The 19,157-nt window shown below is 35.1% G+C and overlaps 1 long non-coding RNA gene across 1 annotated transcript in view; it reads right to left on the bottom strand.

Annotated features, from left to right (window-relative positions):
* The window catches only part of LOC132717940 (uncharacterized), a 34,148-nt gene extending 15,001 nt beyond the window's left edge, over positions 1-19,147 (bottom strand). Inside the window, exon 1 of the long non-coding RNA XR_009624008.1 lies at positions 17,998-19,147. This is a non-coding gene — a long non-coding RNA (uncharacterized LOC132717940). The remainder of the gene's footprint in view (positions 1-17,997) is intronic.
* Between the last annotated feature and the right edge of the window lie 10 nt (positions 19,148-19,157).

Genomic DNA, 19,157 nt, shown 5'->3' with positions numbered 1-19,157 from the left:
GGGCAAAATGACTAGTGAAAATGAAAACACACACACGCACGCACACACGCAGATAGATTCATGTATTTAAAGAGATATTCAAGAGGTGTTCAACGCCCAATCTCTACAGGTAAACATTATAGTTGTTTAACATAAGTGGTTAAAGAATTGACTGCCCAATTTGATTCAATTAAAGAGATATTCAAAAGAGGTGTAGTTATCTCTTGTTCTATGAGCAAGTTTTTGAGATTTTCTGAATATAATTGATTTAAGATGTAAATTGTCAAACAAGGTATGGTTTGTAATTGTTGTGCCAAAACACCTCAGTGTTATCAATATGTAATCCTTTCGTACCTTAATTTTCTTGTGTCAGGTTTGTGCTTTATTTAGAAATAAAATAGTGTGAAATTAGTTCATATTATCATGGTCCAATGAATGAATTATCACCAAAATGTTATGTCAATTAATTATTGTGTCAGTAGCCTTGCATCTAGTTTGGTAATTGTGATAATTACGACTTACCTGTTGTAGCACTCTGCAGTGCAAAGCCAAATTTCAGCCCAATCCCTCTTCTCGGGGAGCATCAGCCGGTTAAACCGGTTCTTGTTAATGTTTGCTTACAACTTATTGATTGGACAACTCTTCCTGAGTTTCAACTCTCATGAGTTTTCGAACAGATGCTGAAAAGTTACCATTGACATTCAAGAAGGCCAAAACAGACTGTAAATGTTACAGCAGTTTTTGATTTACTGTATTTCTTGGTAATTTATATATTCTGAGTTCAGCCAACTCCTCTCGTGAGTGTTATAGCAGGGTTGGCAAAGTATTGACCACCCGGGAAAACCCGTTTTACAGTTACAGCTATAGGCAGGAATAATTTGTATGGTCATTAAATTTTCCGGCATGAAAGTTTTTGCTACATTGTAAATGTACTTACAACAAAAAAAGGGTGGCAAGTCACTGGCAATTAGGCAACAAAAAAGGTTGCTTCATTGCCAAGTGGTTATGGCCACTGATCATTCAAAATATATGCATGGCTGTGCAAATACTATTTTTATGGAGCCGAAAAATTAAACGGGTGTGTGATAAAATAATAATGACAAGAGCCATGTCAACATGGCCATCCCAGGCCGAATGTGTTTGCTCATTGGAATAATGTATATGTAGTAGAGCGGAATAATTCCATATTAAGAGGTCTTTTGGTAATGAAAACTGATGGCTATAGTGATATACTGATGGCTGAAAATAACAAAGGGCAATTACTGAAAAATAATGCAGGGTAGGTTATCATTATTGTGTGCTGCATCCCTCTTCAGTAAAATCTATCCACCTATGAAGTTTCTAAGTTGATACCTCAAATACTTTTTGAGAAAAAAAATTGAATTGAAAAATTAAGTATGAAAAAGAACAAAGGGCAATAACTAAAAAAATATAAAAGGTAGAGTTATCATTCTTGTGCACACCTCCTGAGTGAGATCTATGCACCTATGAAGTTTCATGTTAATATCTCATAGGCTTTTGGATTCTAAAATTCTAAATTTTACCAGTTCATGTTAAATGTTGAATTCTGCTTAAGCCGGTGCTAGGGGGCGTGGACGGTAACATGCACTTTCCAGTACCGTCCATGAACAGGCTCAATCAAACCGAGCCTGCAACATTTTCAATTTTGCCGTGTTGGGCTTTCTTTAGGGATTCTGTATTTATCAATTTTTTGGAGTTATGCTCTGGACAAAAATCAATTTTGAAAAATAACAAAGGGCAATAACTCAAAAATCGTGCAAGGTAGAGTTATCATTCTTGTGCACTGCACTCCTCTTTAATGTGGTCTATCCACCTATGAAGTTTCAAGTTGATAACTCAAATACTTTTAGAGAAATTTTTCGGCGGGGGATAATAAAAGGTAATTTATTAATGAAGAAATGTTATTCCCAGCAACAGATCAGTGTGCAAAGAATGGATAGTAAAGACCAATACAGTACAAGACATAACTCGTGCAATACACCCGGACTAATGAATTGTACAATGACAGTTTCCCATTTTTTATATTCAATTTTAATCATATGAAAACGGTTTCCTTAGAACTTTATTAGATATATGTATCAGATTCTCAGTTTCTTTTCATATTATAGTTAATATTATTGATAACTACACAATGTTTGAAAATTACTGATACCTACATATCGTTATAACTGCATTACTTATTGCATTCTACTGTTATTTGGTTGGGTTTTACGGCGGACAAACACAGTATGGTCACGTGATAATGGCGGAACAACTTCTTTGTTTCGCTCCGTTGAAAAATGTGAAATAATATAGTTTATTCGTTTTTTTGGAGGATAGTTTTATGTTGGATATGTTTATATTGGATTGTTAACCATGATGATAAGTAAGATATAACATTTAAGCTGTTATTAGAAAAAGAATTTGATGTTCAGTTTTCTTCAAAAGCTTTTCGCTCATGTTTCACTTCAATGATCACAAATGTAAACTTTAACGTATAGTACGTAAAGTACAATAGACATACAGTCTAAACATCAATATATTTTTACTGTTAGAGACAGCTTTTTTGCCACATATGTCATCGTGTACTTATACTCCAACAAGTAAACAAAAGAAACGAAATTTGTCCTCGCCGTTTGACAATTTGAATAACAAACGCTTTTCTGCAGTAGCGATGGACTCTAAAAAAACAAGTACCACAAACGTTTCTTTTGGATAGGAAGATCTCGAAAGAAATAGCAGACGTCCTTGGGTCTCCTTTTCAAAACGAAATACTCGCTTTAGTCGAACATGCAGTTAAGTCTTCTGTTTAGGCAATTGTAGACGGCGTATTAAGTGGCCTCGAATGCAAAATTAAGTTGCTTGAATCCGAAAACACTCGCATGACTTCTGAAAACGCATCTTTAAAAGTCCAAGTTAGTTCCGTTGTTTAGTCAAATCTTCATTGAAGTAAATATTTTTCATATCATTGGATTTAAGACCTGACCATGCTTTAAGGAGTCGTTGGCGTGCCCTGTACGAAATAAATTTAACAATAATGGGCCTTGGTGGGCCAGAGCCAGTACGTTTCCCGAACCTGTGCGACCGATCAATTTCATTTATATTCATATCTACATTTAGCTGTTTGCAAATGTTGAGCAGTATTTGGTCAGTGTTTTCACCAGAAGATTCTAGATACCCTGCAATACGGATGTTGTTCCGCCGGCTGTACTGTTCCGCAGAATCTGCTGTTGCTTTGAGCGTATTAACTTGGACTTCATTTAGTTTGTTTATGAGAGATTAACAGAGTTTGGTTTTACTGCGCACCAACACAATTAAGGTCATTTTGTGCGAATAAAGAGATTTGTCTACTCTCGGGTGTTAAAATCGTACCTCCACACAAGGGGGTTCAGACTCCAGTAAATTGACCACATTTAGTCGCCTCTGACGATCATGCACGTTAAAAAAAGATGGCTGAAATACTTATACCTCAACCCGTTTTCACAAAGCTAAATATCGGTTTGTATAGTGTTGAGAATTGAGTACCGCTCAAGCCGGTGCTAGGGGGCGTGAGGGATGTTGCACTTATTCATTATCCCTCATGTACAGACTCAATCAAACCGAGTCTGCAATTCTTATGTTATTTTGTTGTGATTAATGCTTCCGAGGGATCACTTTGTTTCCAGAATTTTGTTGTGTGCGTCCGTCCGGTTATGCTTGTCCGGGATATAACTTTACTATAATTAAATGTTGTAAATTAAATTGTGTTTATTACCATCTATTTTGTCATTAGAAGGCAGAAATTAATAAAATTGTAACTTACCGTGGTAATGAACATCTTTTACCACCTAAACCTAGACTTACTTTACGGCATCTCAGAAAGGATATATTAGCGTGTTTTAGTTCCGACAGACAAGGCGGCCAAGAGATATTATAAACAGTCATATATCTAGTATTTCTAACTTTAAAGTACGTGTTGATGAGAAAGAGCTTAAACTTCCTATCATGTACTGGATTCCAAAATTACATAAACATCCATATAAAGCCCGCTTCATTGCTAATTCTTTATCTTGTACTACCAGTAATCTTTCTATTTTATTGACTTCTTGTCTTACTGCCATCAAGACACATGTAATTAGATACTGTGAAACTGTTTATGAAAATAGGGGCAAAAATCTGTTTTGGTCTATTAAAAATTCAACTGAAATTTTAGATAAGTTTAAAGTTAAGAATTTCATTATCCCTCATGTACAGACTCAATCAAACCGAGTCTGCAATTCTTATGTAATTTTGTTGTGATTAATGCTTCCGAGGGATCACTTTGTTTCCAGATTTTTGTTTCATACTGTTTTGGTGACACTTTTGCTTGTGTCCCTTGTTGTTTTCTCGTCTACGGTAAGTATCTTCCCCATTGCCTCTAGTTTTTATTTCTTTGATTAACCCCCCCCCCTCCCTTCCCCTTTGTGGGCCTATTATTATTTTCTTTGAATTCTTAATCAGTTACAATTTATTTATCATTTAATGATTAACGTGTCTTTGCCCTGTCCTTTTTATGTTTGGGGTCCGCCTGGGCTCCTTGCCATTGGGTTCTTGTTGCTTGGTCATACGAGGGTTGCGTTCATTGAACGCCGCCTTTCCTTGTTGATCTTGCTTATCATATTTTCTTTACCAATGTTATCATTAAACAATATACAATGTGGACCTGTGACGAAGTTTGTAAAGCACTTTCGTTTTTATTAGATAACATTTTTGTCAGGTTTGGTAATACAGTTTACAAACAGGTAATAGGCATTCCAATGGGAACTAATTGTGCCCCCCTGATAGCTGATTTATTTCTTTATTGTTATGAGAGGGATTTTATGTTAAGTCTTTCCCCTACTTCGCATCAGGAAATTATACACGCATTTAACAACACTTCCCACTACCTAGATGATATTTTTAACATGAATAATCCTTATTTCGATCAATTGGTTTCTAAAATATATCCCAGTGAACTTTAATTGAATAAAACTAACTCTTCAGACGTTATTACATCTTTTTTAGATTTAAACATTTCTATCATTAACAATACTATAGTAACTAAAATCTACGATAAAAGAGATGATTTTGATTTTAATATTAGTAACTACCCACATTTAGATGGAGATGTACCTCATGCTACATCATATGGGGTGTATATTTCTCAATTAATTAGATTTGCTAGGGCGTGCAGTCGTGTTGATGATTTTAATGAACGCAATTTATTTATTACTAACAAACTTCTTAAACAAGGTCATCGCTATCATAAATTGCGTAAATATTTTTTAAGTTTTACCATCGTAATTCAGACTTGGTTTTAAAATTTAATTGTCATTTAAAAACTCTTTTACGACAAGGTATAACCAAGCCTGACTTCTATGGAGATGTGGTTTACAAACTTCGTAGGATCATGGGTCATAGTTATTTATTCTGCCGTCTTCATTAAAATTATCAAACGGTTTATTAAAAGAGGTTATGACCCAATTATTTTAAGGCATACCGCATGCTTGGTGTTCAACCCTTTTACAGTTGGTCGCTACGCTTTCCTCTTTTGATTACATCTGACGGACCAAGTGGGAGACTCTATCATCTCCTGTCCGTGCTCTGTCCTGGCCCTGTCCTGTTTTTGTTTGGGGTCCCCCTGGGCTCCTTGCCATTGGTTCTTGTTGCTGGGTCATGTGGGGGTTGCGTTCATTGAACGCCGCCTTTCCTTGATGATCTTTTTTATCATATTCTATGATGGACAGTATTTAAAGCCCTTTGGGGACTGAATTGTCTTTATGTTCGTATTCTGCCTTGCTTCGTCGGGCCCTTGTAGGTGATTTTCTTGTTGCTCTGCCTTCCTTTAAGACATCGAGTACTTTGGTAATGGTCATTAGGCAGTAACTTTTTCTACATATTTACATAAGTTTGAAGGTGTTTTATTTATTTTGTCTTATGTAACCATGACCATTGTTAGAATTTCACTTGGCGGGGATTAATTTTATATACATTTTCGTGTCATTCAGGAACATATTTGGACCAAGAGTGAGGTTTGGCGCGCCTAAAACCGGTTTAAGCTCCCCAGTGGTTTAACTATTACTGACCGTTCCAAGGCAGTATCCCTTTGTGTTCCTCCATGTGTTTTTCTTGTCTGTAATGTTACTTGTTTTTGGATGTTTACATGTTTTGTGATGTCTGTCTCGTTGGATTGTCGTTGACGGTAGGTATTTTCTCTTCCCCCCTTCCTTTTTTAAACCCCCTCCCCACCTTTTCACCCGTACAGCCCTTTTCCCTTTAATTCCCTTATGTGCCTGTTTTTGTTTATATTATTTCACATTACATGTCTCGCCCTTGTGTCCACTCCGGGTGCTTGTTTGGTGCCTTCTGGGTGTCCTGCTTGGGTGTGTCCGGGGGGCGGCGTCCTGTGACCGTTGCCTATGCCTTGTTGATCTTTGTTATCCCCCGCCGAAAATTTTCGGCGGAGGATATAGAAATAGTCTCCGTCCGTCCGACCTTCCGTCCTTCCGTCCGACATTTTTGTCCGGAGCATATCTCTAAAAGTATTTGAGTTATCAACTTGAAACTTCATAGGTATATAGACCTCATTGAGGAGGAGTGCAGTGCACAAGAATGATAACTCTACCTTGCATGATTTTTGAGTTATTGCCCTTTGTTATTTTTCAAAATTGATTTTTGTCCAGAGCATAACTCCAAAAGCCTATGAGATATTAACATGAAAATTCATAGGTGCATAGATCTCACCCAGGAGGTGTGCAGTGCACAAGAATGATAACTCTACCTTTCATAATTTTTGAGTTATTGCCCTTTGTTATTTTTCATACCTAATTTTTCACCTGAGTGGAGCATAACTCAAAAAGTGTTTGAGATATCAACATGAAATGTCATAGGTGGATAGATCTTATTGAGGAGGAATGTTGTGCTCAAGAATGATAACTCTTCCCTATACAATTTTTGAGTTATTGCCCTTTGTTTTTTTTCCATGCTATTTTGTCCAGAGCTTATCTCAAAAAGTATTTGAGGTATCAACTTGAAACTTCAAAGGTGGATGGATCTCATTGAGGAGGAGTGCAGTGCTTAAGAATGATAACTCTACCCTGCATAATTTTTGAGTTATTGCCCTTTGTTATTTTTCAAAATTAATTTTTGTCCAGAGCATAAACTCAAAAAGCCTTTGAGATATCAAAATGAAACTTCATAGGTACATAGATCTCACTCAGGAGGTGTGCACTGCACAAGAATGATAACTCTAACTTTTATAATTTTTGAGTTATTGCCCTTTGTTCTTTTTCATACTTAATTTTTCAGTTCAATTTTTTTCTCAAAAAGTATTTGAGGTATCAACTTGAAACTTCATAGGTGGATAGATTTTACTGAGGAGGGATGCAGCACACAAGAATGATAACCTACCCTGCATTATTTTTCAGTAATTGCCCTTTGTTATTTTCCGCCATCAGTATTCACTTAGGTTTCAAATCTGTAATCACTATAGCCATCAGTTTTCATTACCAAAAGACCTCTTAAAATGGAATTATTCCGCTCTACTACATATACATTCTTCCAATGAGCAAACACATTCGGCGGGGGATGGCCATGTTGACATGGCTCTTGTTCTTGTTATTTTAATATGTTCGCAATAATGAGAAGGCGTTTCATTCGAAAAAACCGTGTTGCTAGGTAAAGGATGTACTTTAAGGTCAATTGCAAAAGATACTGTAACAGCTTGTCTGCATAAAAACTATTACTAGCTCGAGGAGGCATAAATGGTCAACATCATTTGCTTGTGTCTCTTGTTGTTTCTCGTGTACGGTAAGTATATTCCCCTTTATCCTTAGTTTTTTATTTAGTTTAATTATTCCCCCTTCCCCGTGTCTCATGCCCCCTTCCCCTGTGCCTTTTGACTTTATGGGCCTATTATTTTGTGCCTTTTGACTTTATTGGCCTAATATTATATCATTTATTTGTTTTCTTTTAGTTCCTTATCAGTTACTAATTATTTATTCGTATGTAGTGCTTTGCCTGCCCGTGCTCTGCCTTATGCTCTGTCCTATTTTTCTTTGGGGGACTCCTGGGCTTCTTGCCGCTGGCGCTTGTTGCTGGGTCGGGTGGGGGCTGCGTTCATTGAACGCCGCCTTTCTTTGTCGATCTTGTTTATCATATTTTTTACGGCTGCCACACAGCACTTGACACCTGCTGTTGTGAAGTGTAAAATCTGTTTAAAAGTTATCTAAAAATAAATATACATGTACAATTAAAGTTTTGTTATCAGAAAATATCAAAATGATGTTAAAAGTGAATCCCTCCCTACCATAAAGTCTGTACATTCCGAACCCCCTGTTAACGTCCTCCCACAATGCCCTGCATTTCTGCATGTCTCTGTTGTCGCATGACTTTTCATGGAATGGCACGTAAGTGTCATATTGAAGGTTCCATGATAACCGCCGTATGAACACATCTGCGGATGTTTCTAAATTCAAAATTTTACTATTTCACGTTTAAATGTTGAATTCTGCTTAAGCCGGTGCTAGGGGGCGTGGACGGTATTTTGCACTTTCCAGTACCGTACATGAACAGGCTCAATCAAACCGAGCCTGCAACATTTTCAATTTTGCCGTGTTGGGCTTTCTTTAGGGATTCTGTATTTATCTATTTTATGATCACATCCGTGTTATTTGTGCCGCGTGGCGGCTGTAAAATATTGTTGTGCTTGTGGTATTTTAAGTTTCAACTTTTTGGCATTTTCTAGTTGGGTGGTTCCAATATTCCTACTTGAATAATGTTGAATCACCCTTAGGATATGTTGCCTGCTTTTTAAATTTGTCTTTTGACGTCTTATCTGTGATACGCAGGCTTCATAACCTCTGATCCACTTTCAAAATTCCATTTAATTTAGTTCCGCCCATTGTTTTCTCGTTTAGGGCACACGCTTTTTATTACTTGGGGACCATACGCCGCTTTTCATGGAATGGCACGCAAGTGTCATATTGAAGGTTCCATGATAACCGCCGTATGAACACATCTGCGGATGTTTCTAAATTCAAAATTTTACTTTTTCATATTTAAATGTTGAATTCTGCTTCAGCCGGTGCTAGGGGGCGTGGAAGGTATTTTGCACTTTCCAGTACCGTACATGAACAGGCTCAATCAAACCGAGCCTGCAACATTTTCAATTTTGCCGTGTTGGGCTTTCTTTAGGGATTCTGTATTTATCTATTTCATCTTTGCCGTCGGAACAACCCATATATTTGTCAAAATGTAATCTGTTTGGAAGACATCTCGCATAGTCACAATGAAAAGCCCCCGCTTGGCAAGTGTCTGCATATGGATAAATACTTTTGGAAAAAGGCGTAAAATGACACAAACAAAACAAAATAGATAAATACAGAATTCCTTAAGAAATATGATAAACAATATCAACAAGGAAAGACGGCGTTCAATGAACGCAAAAAAAACAAGATTAAAGATCAACAAGACAAAGTTCACAGGACGCAACCCCCATATGACCCAGTCACAAGAACCAGAGGCAAGGAGCCCAGGCAGAGCCCCAAACAAAAACAGGACAGGGCAAGGACAAGTTAATCATTAAATGATAAATAATTTGTAACTGATTTGGAATTCAAAGAAAAGCCTAACATTTTTCAAAGAAAATTCTAAGCCCAACACGGTTAAATTGAAAATGTTGCAGGCTCGGTTTGAATGAGCCTGTTCATGGACGGTACTGGAAAATGCAAACTACCGTCAACGCTCCCTAGCACCGGCTTAAGCAGAATTAAACATTTGAACATGAAATGGTAAAATTTTGAATTTAGAAACATCGGCAGATGTGTTCATACGGCGGTGTACATGGAACCTTCAATGTGACACTTCCGTGCCATTCCATGAAAAGCGGCGTATGGTCCCAAGGTAATAAAAAGCGTGTGCCCTAAACGAGAAAACAATGGGCGGAACTAAATAAAATGGAATTTTGAAAGGGGATCAGAGGTTATGAAATATGATAAACAAGATCAACAAGGAAAGGCGGCGTTCATTGAAGCCTGCAGATCACAGATAAGACGTCAAAAGACAAGTTCAAAAGCAGGCAACATATCCTAAGGGTGATTCAACATTATTCAAGTAGGAATATTTGAACCACCCTGCAAGAAAATGCCTAAAAGTTAAAACTAAAATTACCACAAGCACAACAATAATGTTGTGCTGAATGATCTTTAAGGATCGGAAATAAAACATCTCTGATTGAATGTACGGGGCGACTTTTTACAGCCTCCACACGGTACAAACAACGCTGATGTGGCAATAAAATAGAGAAAAAAAGAATCCCTAAAGAATGCCCAACACGGCAAGATTGAAAATGTTGCAGGGTCGGTTTGATTAAGCCTGTTCGTGGACGGTACTGTCAAGTGCAAACTATCGTCCACGCCCCCTAGCACCGGCTTAAGCAGAATTCAACATTTAAAGGTGAAATTGTAAAATTTTGAATAAAGAAACATCCGCAGATGTGTTCATACGGCGGTTATCATGGAACCTTCATAGTGATAATTCCGTGCAATTCCATGAAAAGCGGCGTATGGTCCCCCAGTAATAATAAGCGTGTGACATAAACGAGAAAACATTGGACGGAACTAAATAAAATGGAATAAAAGTTTCACACATATCAAACTAGGAATTCTGTAAGTAGTACAGTGTCACTGGTTGCAGAAAACACTGTTGAAGGAATGATTGTAATGTAATAAAGAAACATAACCTGGAAATACCATATTTCCAGCTTGGAAAGAGGAGCACATCTTCTCTTCGAAATGTTCTTTTATATTCGTTTCTGCCGGGTACTTACATACCAGTCGAATACCAAATATTAAATACATAACCAGATTCTTTCATATATATCTAACCACAAATCAGCAAAACAGTTGTACAAAAATTAATTTTTTCAATAATTAATATATTAATTTTAACCCTTTCGCTGCCAGAGGGTTATTGTTTTATTGATCACCTATTTGCCAGAGGGTTTTCTAAGAAATTACTGTAGTATTAATTAATATAATTATCATTATTTGTTAATATATATAGAGAATACCATGCTAGTGTCTGATATTATAAAATTTATCAGGCAAGGCTAAGAAAAAAAAAGAAGGGCGAGGCTCTGCCGAGCTCTTCATTTTTTTTCGTGCCGAGCCTGATAAATTTTATAATATCAGACACTTGTTTGGTATTCTATTTATCATGTTTTCAATTTCAATTGTTGTTTGATTTTTTTTTATTTTAATTGAAGCAAAACCCTATCCAGAACCTCTCGTGTTCAGACGGCGCGCAATAATATGTGAAATGTCAAATAAAAAAGAAATAGTCCCGAATGTTTTAGTTAATTGTAAGTGACGCGTTCATATTCAAAATTTCTATTCGATTCAAAGTTTATCAGTTAAATATTTCCAACCCAGTAGCAGGAAAAAATATTCCATTCCTTTTATTTCATTTCGCAAATTTCGCATATTTTTGATATTTTGGTTTCATGTCGCCATCTTGAATTTACCGACGTATGGATTACGAACGTTGAACGAGCATAATCGATAGATGAAAATTGGATATAATGTCTGAGTTAAATGGATTTATCAATTCACAAAATAAGATTACGTGTTTTTATTCAATATCAAGTGTTTCATGAGACATATCAGTGTTACATTAATAAACAGGATATGAGAAAACACAAAGTAAACAAGATTTGAAAATGTTGTTGAACAGTGTTGAACAGCTGATTTCACGGAAAATGGAAATTTTAAGTTTGCCAGTTCATCGTCAAGTGTTTATATTTTTTAAAGTGAATTTACCGACTTGAATAAACATTCAGGTTGTTGACATGCAATACTGCGCCATAAAATATCGAATTTAAGCTGTTGCTGGATAAAGCAATCTGCTGTGATGAGTGGGTGGGGTAACTGATTTGGCCAGGATTCATTTGGCCATGTGACTCCGTTGAAACTGCAGAATGAGATATGGAAATGGACTCTAATGACGTATTTGTAACAGTGCCAGTTTGATCTGTAGATGGCGATGGAGAATCTGACCGTGTAACTGTAGCTGATGGTCCAGTGGATGGATTGCGGACTGATGCCAAAAGGTTAGAGCACTCAATTTGCCTTTCTTCTGAAATTTCACTATAATTTATAATAGATTGAACATTTTTGTGCCCACTTATTGCCATAATATCTGTGGGTGCAATATTGGAATTTCTCAACTTTTGGACGAGATGCTTTCTTGCAGAGTGATTTGTCATATTCTTATCCGGGTTTAACTCGGCATCTTTAGCCATTTTTTTAAGAAGGCCTCCAAGTTTCTTCACACCAACTTTCTGGTTGAGAAACCACTGGCATTGACCATTAGGTTCATTGTTAATAGGGATTGTTCTTGGTGCAATATAAAATGGAGATTCATCAGAAAGGCATGCTGCTGGACGCTTTTCAGCGTATCTTTTGTAGATTTCAATAGGGTCCCTATCATCACCTGGAATTGAATACATTCGGGGACTGACTTTCCTTACATCACATACATTTTCGCCATTCCTGGTTTTAGTTTGGCGTTCATTAAATTCTAAATACTCTAGACCCTCTGATGTTTTGCCAAGTTTGATATCTCCCCATCTGAAAATAATATAAAATGTAATGTGTTAAGTAATTAATTTATTAAAAGAGTTATAAATATTTTATTTAGATATTTTCTAGAATTTGAAAATTTTTATTATTGTAAGAATAAACTTCAGATGCTTTGTTAAAACCAATATTTACTTTGTATGTTAAATTAAGATTAGATACAAAATTTAATGGGCGGGACATGAAAATTTATTTATAAAATAAAATTTTAATGCTGCTGCAATTTTTTTTACAATTTTTGGAAAGACTCTGGTAACCCACGGGACTTTTTGATTGGAAATAGTCTGATAATAAGTGTTTAGACATTTATTGTAATGTATTATTTGGATGGAATTAGATTTAATTGTGAAATTTCATGTTAGTAATATGTAAATATATTTCATATAATTACTGCTTTTGAAGCCTGTTGTTATTATTGAATATTTTAGTATAAATTGAAATAGATTTATTTTGTCCGTGGATTATATTTTAGCATATTAATAATATTTTTAAAATATTTCACTTTAACATTGTTAATATTATCAGTGATTTTTCTACTTATATAACAGACTCCGAGAAAAGGCCTTTTCCCAATTGAAATTTTCTTTAAAATCATGCAGTTTTCCCAAAAATCTGAACTTAAAGCAGCTTTTTTACTTCCCAAATCAGCATTTTTAGCAATTGTTTTTCCCAAAATCAAGAGGCTAAGGCCTCTTCCCAATATAGTGAGAAAAATCACTGATTATATTTCCTTTGGTTTATAGAGCTGACATTGATAGTGATGTTAATATTTTTCTGTTAATCAGTCATTGATACTAACATATTGTTTCCAATTATAGTACATTTTTATAGTTCCAATTAGTGCCTTTTGTAAAAAAGCAAGTCCCCGGGGTGTTAAATAGAGATGATACGGTATTTGAAAAATCAATAATTTTAATAAATTATGAAAATTCACCTGAATTACATAAAAAAAGCAGTTGGCCAAAGTATTTTTTTTTATTTTAATATTATGAAGTTATAATCATAATTAAACAAACATTCTACCTGAGATTATATTGCTCTGTCGTCCCTCTAATTCCAAAATGAAGGCAATTGTTCCACCAAACAGTGTTGAGTAATGCTGTTGGTGTCATGGCACCAAGTACACCTTTCATATACATTTGATCAACTTCTTTATCTGAGAGTGACGATGCAACTCGTGGTTTATTGCCTTTTCCCAACTTTTTTATACATTTTTGTTTGGCCTTTAAGGCATCTCTTGTCAAAGAAAATTGTGGGCCATTTCCTCTCATTATTAGAAATGGATATTTATTTCTCTGCAGTTTTCGGTCAATACTACTGATAATGTTACGTAAAGAACTCGGTTCATATTCGGTACCATCTGCTTTCTTTATAGACAAAATAAAGTTTGCTAGATATGAGTCAAGTTGGTCAATGCTAATCTCATGTATCTCTCTTTTTTCACCCTTTGTTTCCAGAAATCTCCTGAACTTATTTATGTCAGAGTTTTTCTCATGGTATTTTTGTTATCTTGCTCTTCAATGAACTTGTTAACATCATTTGAGGATAAATTTAAAAATTCTGATGTTTCAGGAGGCTGTTCAATTAATGTTGGCAATTCAAGTTGGTTGGCAGCAACAGAGATGGACAACAAAGGAGCACTCTCAGAAAGACTGTTTTCAACAAGGCTAGGTGGTGGTGTTGGTTCCATTTCATCATCAAAATCAGTAATTTCCAGACTGTATTTATTCAAGAAATCATCAGGATCAATTTCTTCAACATGTTGTGTTTTAAGCTGATCCCAAATTAAGTCAAATGTGGTTTGACTCAAATAATCAGACATTTTTGACTGAATGAACTGCTCAGATCTTGGATTTTATCAGAATAGCAGAAGACAAGCTGATAAATTCTCTCCTTATTATTATTATTTTATTTATTTTAATAAAAGGACTAAAAAAATTTTATTCTTTTTTTTATTTATTAAAAAGTGTGAAGCAATACAACAAAATAAAAATATAACAGTAACAATTTTTTTTTTGTATTTTTAATATGCTTTATTTTTATCGTATCAAGATATGTAGTATTTGTAGTATCCAATGTAAACAGTAGACCGGAAATGACCCGAAAAAAGTAGTTCCGTCAAGGTCAAAATGTGTATTGATGAGGTGTCTGATAAAGCTTGGGGTGACTGATAAAGCTAGGTTTATCGGGCATGCACTTTATCAACAGAAAATCAATGTAATGACATGATAAAATTATACATGTTTCCAAATCTGTGAGTATAATAATAATTATTGTCGATGGTATAATTTTCTTTATATTTAATATTATTTTTATTATTATCATTATTAATTTATTATTATTACTATTATTATTATAGAAACGACTAAAGCCGTCCATGTGGCAAATACGCCGAAAATAACAGGGACGGCACACTGGAGAAGTCATATGGCAAGTTTCAACCTGAACTGGAGTGAAGAAGGAAGATACACTTAGATATCATTTCTGGCTTGCACCAAAATAAAACTTATGATATAAATATACTAAGACATTTTATATACTTTATAGTTATCAGTATTTGTCCTAGATGCTAACTGCTTGCTAGATAGTCTCAAATTAAGAGTATTTTTTTCCTTATCAGATCTGAATTATCCATGCTAGAGGTGTTGGTTAACATGTCACAACAACAATTTCTTTCATATCAGACAGGATAATCTACTGTTTGCGCAGGTGCTAAAAACCTTGCCTACACCCCTGGCTTTAAAGGGAATTTCTAGCCCACGGGTAACTGTTTACAGAAAACTCTGCAGAGCATATTGCCGAAAAAAATTGCTTAAGCTAGATGTTCAGATCTGTACTGACAGCTGGTGTAAGATTGCGCAGGCTGGTCTTGATCCATGCTTGTCGCAAACCCATTATGTTGGTTTTGTCGTGACACGGCTCATTTTGTGGCAAAGTATGAGGACAATACAGCAGGATCTTAATAATGTTATGATCAAGGTGTAAGTTGGCGGACAACAACAGGAACACTGCCATGACTGCAACAATAGTGAATACCTCTATTTCTTTTTTCGTAAAAAAATTCTAATTAAAAAAATCAAACAAGGTAAAGTAGTGATTCTCTGGCACTGTAATTCTTCAAAATGGTCTCTATCAATGTGTGAAGTTTTTATCAGGGGACATCTCTGGCAGAGTGGTTATGGTTGTTGACTTCAAACCACTAGCCCCTTACCACTGTGGATACGAATCCTGACAGGGACTTTAGATTCTTTCATGTAATGAAGCTATAATAGCTAGCTTAAGGAATGTCAGTGGCTCTACTCGGGTTCCAGTCTGGACCAGAAATAATGCTAGTCGTAGTGCTTATTATGATTATGTTTCAAATAACAAATGATACATATGTACTTCAATTGTGTCAGACAAAGTGTGTCCTAACCCTAGACATAAGTGTTCAGGGTAAAACACAGCAATATCAGATGAATTTATGGTTTGTCGCAACTGTTAAGGCAGTCTGATGACAGCTACAATAGCTTCAATTAGTCATCTTTACATATTTTCAAATATGCTTTACCTGGTATACAACTATAATTGTTTCTTATGTAAAACTGAATGAAGCATAATTGTTTAATACAATAACAAGAGCTGTCACAGGAGACAGCCAAGCTCGACTAATAAAATAAGGAGGACAAAACTATGAAAGAACAAGAGCGATCAGTAATCACATGTGTCGCCTAATGATGGCCAATTTCATGTTGGGACAAATTTTGTGACAGACTGACAGACAGACGGACAGTGCACAACTAGACTTGGTACTGATCATTCCTGTAAAGTTTGGATAAAATTGCACCAGTAGTTTATGAGGAGTAGTCTGGACAAGCTTTGGCGTATCTGGCAACTCACAGAAAAAAACACCTTTTATCAAAGGGCCATAACTCGGCCAAAAATCATTCAACCAGATAACCCGTGCAATATGCGCAAGGACTTGAGCGACAGATCAATCCTGTAAAGTTTCATTGAAATTGCATTAGTGGTATAAGAGAAGTTGTCCGGACAAACTTTAAAATTAAAAATTATTAAAGGGCCATAACTCTGACAAAAATCATTGCACCTAAAAATGCTGCTAATATGCACAACTAAACTTGGTACTGATCATTCCTGTAAATTTTGAATGAAATTGCACCAGTAGTTTATGAGGAGTAGTCCGGACAAGTTTTGTGACGGACGGACAGACAGACAGACAACGGAGAAGTGATCCCTATATGTCGCCTATATGGCGACACAAAAATCAATTATGTACAATCATGTATTACTTTATAGTAAAAAAATAACATTTGCTAACTTAAATTCAAAGATCAAGGGGAATAATTCTAGAAATAGTCACGCTAGAGTTATATACAGGTATATACACAGTACATAATATAACATGCCTATAAAATATATTTTACAAGTAAAGTTAGAACAATTTTGGTAGAAGTAGAAAAAATTGTAGTGTTTTATGGCATTATCTTTACAATGTTCCATGGCTTTAATCTATACTGATATTACCTACCTTACAGATTTTGAAAGTAATATTATGTAGGTCATTTTTAATATGTTAAATGTGTTATTATTAACAGCATAACAACTAATACAGGTTGTAATAGAAGATATTGTCACAATAATTATATAATCAAATTGTTATATTAAATTTTTAATATTCAAACCCCTACAAAACATAGTTTTACCTTGACCATGAGTCATAAATGACATTGACCTTCAAGGTCAAATAATTGATTTTTGCTGATTTTTTGTTGTATTTGTCTATAACTTTGTTATTTATGAATAGATTGTCTACATATTTAGACACAACATCCTTAAGGACATTCTTATGCCAAGTTATATAACTTACATAGTTTCAGTTTAACATAGTTATGCACCCTTTTTAACTTTGAAAATATCCCAAAATATTCCAAAGTGGCCATAGCTTTGTTATTTATGAGTAACCTATTTTCATGCTTGGACACATCAGTCATCTGGAATGTTCCTTCAAGTTGACTAATATTGACTTTGATTATCAGTCATCAATGATCTTGACATTTAGGGTCAAATTATTGAATTTTGTGTATATTTTGCTGTAACTGTATAACTTCTTTATTAATGTCTTCATATTTACACACATCGTCATCAGATCTGGGGATCAGTAATTGATTAAATTACAATAACTTTCAGGTTTTATTGTAATTGATTATGAATTGATTACTCAGACCTGCCTCTGTAATCTATTATAATCAATTTATAAATCTATTATTCATCATTTAGGCCAAGACCTTGATGAAAATCAATTAACCTTGACCTGTACTTATAGCTGATCTTAACATTGAAAGTATAATTATTGAAATTTAGCCAATTTTCCTGTTTTTTTTACCTGTAACTTTGCACATGAAAATTAACCGCAAACGAAATGGACTTGAATGTGATGGTGATGGTGGTGGTGTGTTCGCTTCAAGATTTTTCTGCCTTTGTTTATGAACTCTCCAACATCTTCTTGCATTTCTACGTTCGCGGTCGGTCATTTCAGAGGCAAGTTTTATTTCACCCTTTGCTTTCCTCTTATGATACCGGGCCCTTTCCTTGCTAAGGTATTCTGCATAATTATTCTTGTGCGTTTTGCTTTTTCTTCTCCCTATACATACCTTCGTGCTCTTTCAGCACCACTGAGGGGCATGTCTTTGTAATAGCTTAATCTTTTTTCTATGGACTAGTAAAGTTTCTTTAGCCTTTGTAAGCTCCTCGTAAGTGTCACATACAACACGTAACCACTCCTCTCTCTCTGGCTGAGTTGGTTCGTAGTTCAAGTAATCTAACAGTTCCAAGTGAATTTTGTTAACTGTCTCTTCTTACAAGTTTGTGTCATGTATAAGCTCTTTCAGTGACTCTTGTGTATCTGTAAAAATAAAGTAATTTAATTGTTGCGATTGATTTTGGTTATTACTAATATGTCCAAAAATGTCTTTAGAGCTCTTGTTATAATTAGATATTTTTTATTTATTAATCATTATAAGGGCAATTAACTTTTCATCAAGGACATAATTAAGATTTACAACCCTATTACAGTGATTGCATACTCTTGTCAGAAGGAACGGTTATTACTTCTAAATTTCATGACTATATTTTCATAACGTACTCGCGATGTTTGCGTCTCTTTTCCTCGTAAAAGCGGGTGTACCACAAATTCGTAATATCCGCTTGAAAAATGAAACATGATGCCTCAGAAATCATTTCTTTTATCAAAATCTGTTTACTTTTGGTACCTTGTAACAATTTCAATAAAATACTAATTTGCCATAAAAATGATTTATTTCTGCTTCTTTTGCTTTGTTGACAAGTTGGTATAACTATAGTGAATTAGTATTTTGTATGGAATTCAAAAAACTACTTTGTTTACTTACATTTTGCTACCTTTGCAACACATAACTGCACAACATATAATTAACATTTCTAAATAATTAAATAAGTATATTGTGCCTTTAAGTATAAGATCATAAGTTTATTAAGCATTAAGTTTGTAGACTCAATCAAACCGAC

The sequence above is a fragment of the Ruditapes philippinarum genome, unplaced genomic scaffold, assembly GCF_026571515.1.
Source record: "Ruditapes philippinarum isolate M1 unplaced genomic scaffold, ASM2657151v2 ctg10927_1_1_1_1, whole genome shotgun sequence".
NCBI lineage: Eukaryota > Metazoa > Mollusca > Bivalvia > Venerida > Veneridae > Ruditapes > Ruditapes philippinarum.
The sequence above is the reverse complement of the archived record's forward strand: the minus strand, read 5'-3'. Positions and strand labels throughout refer to the sequence as shown.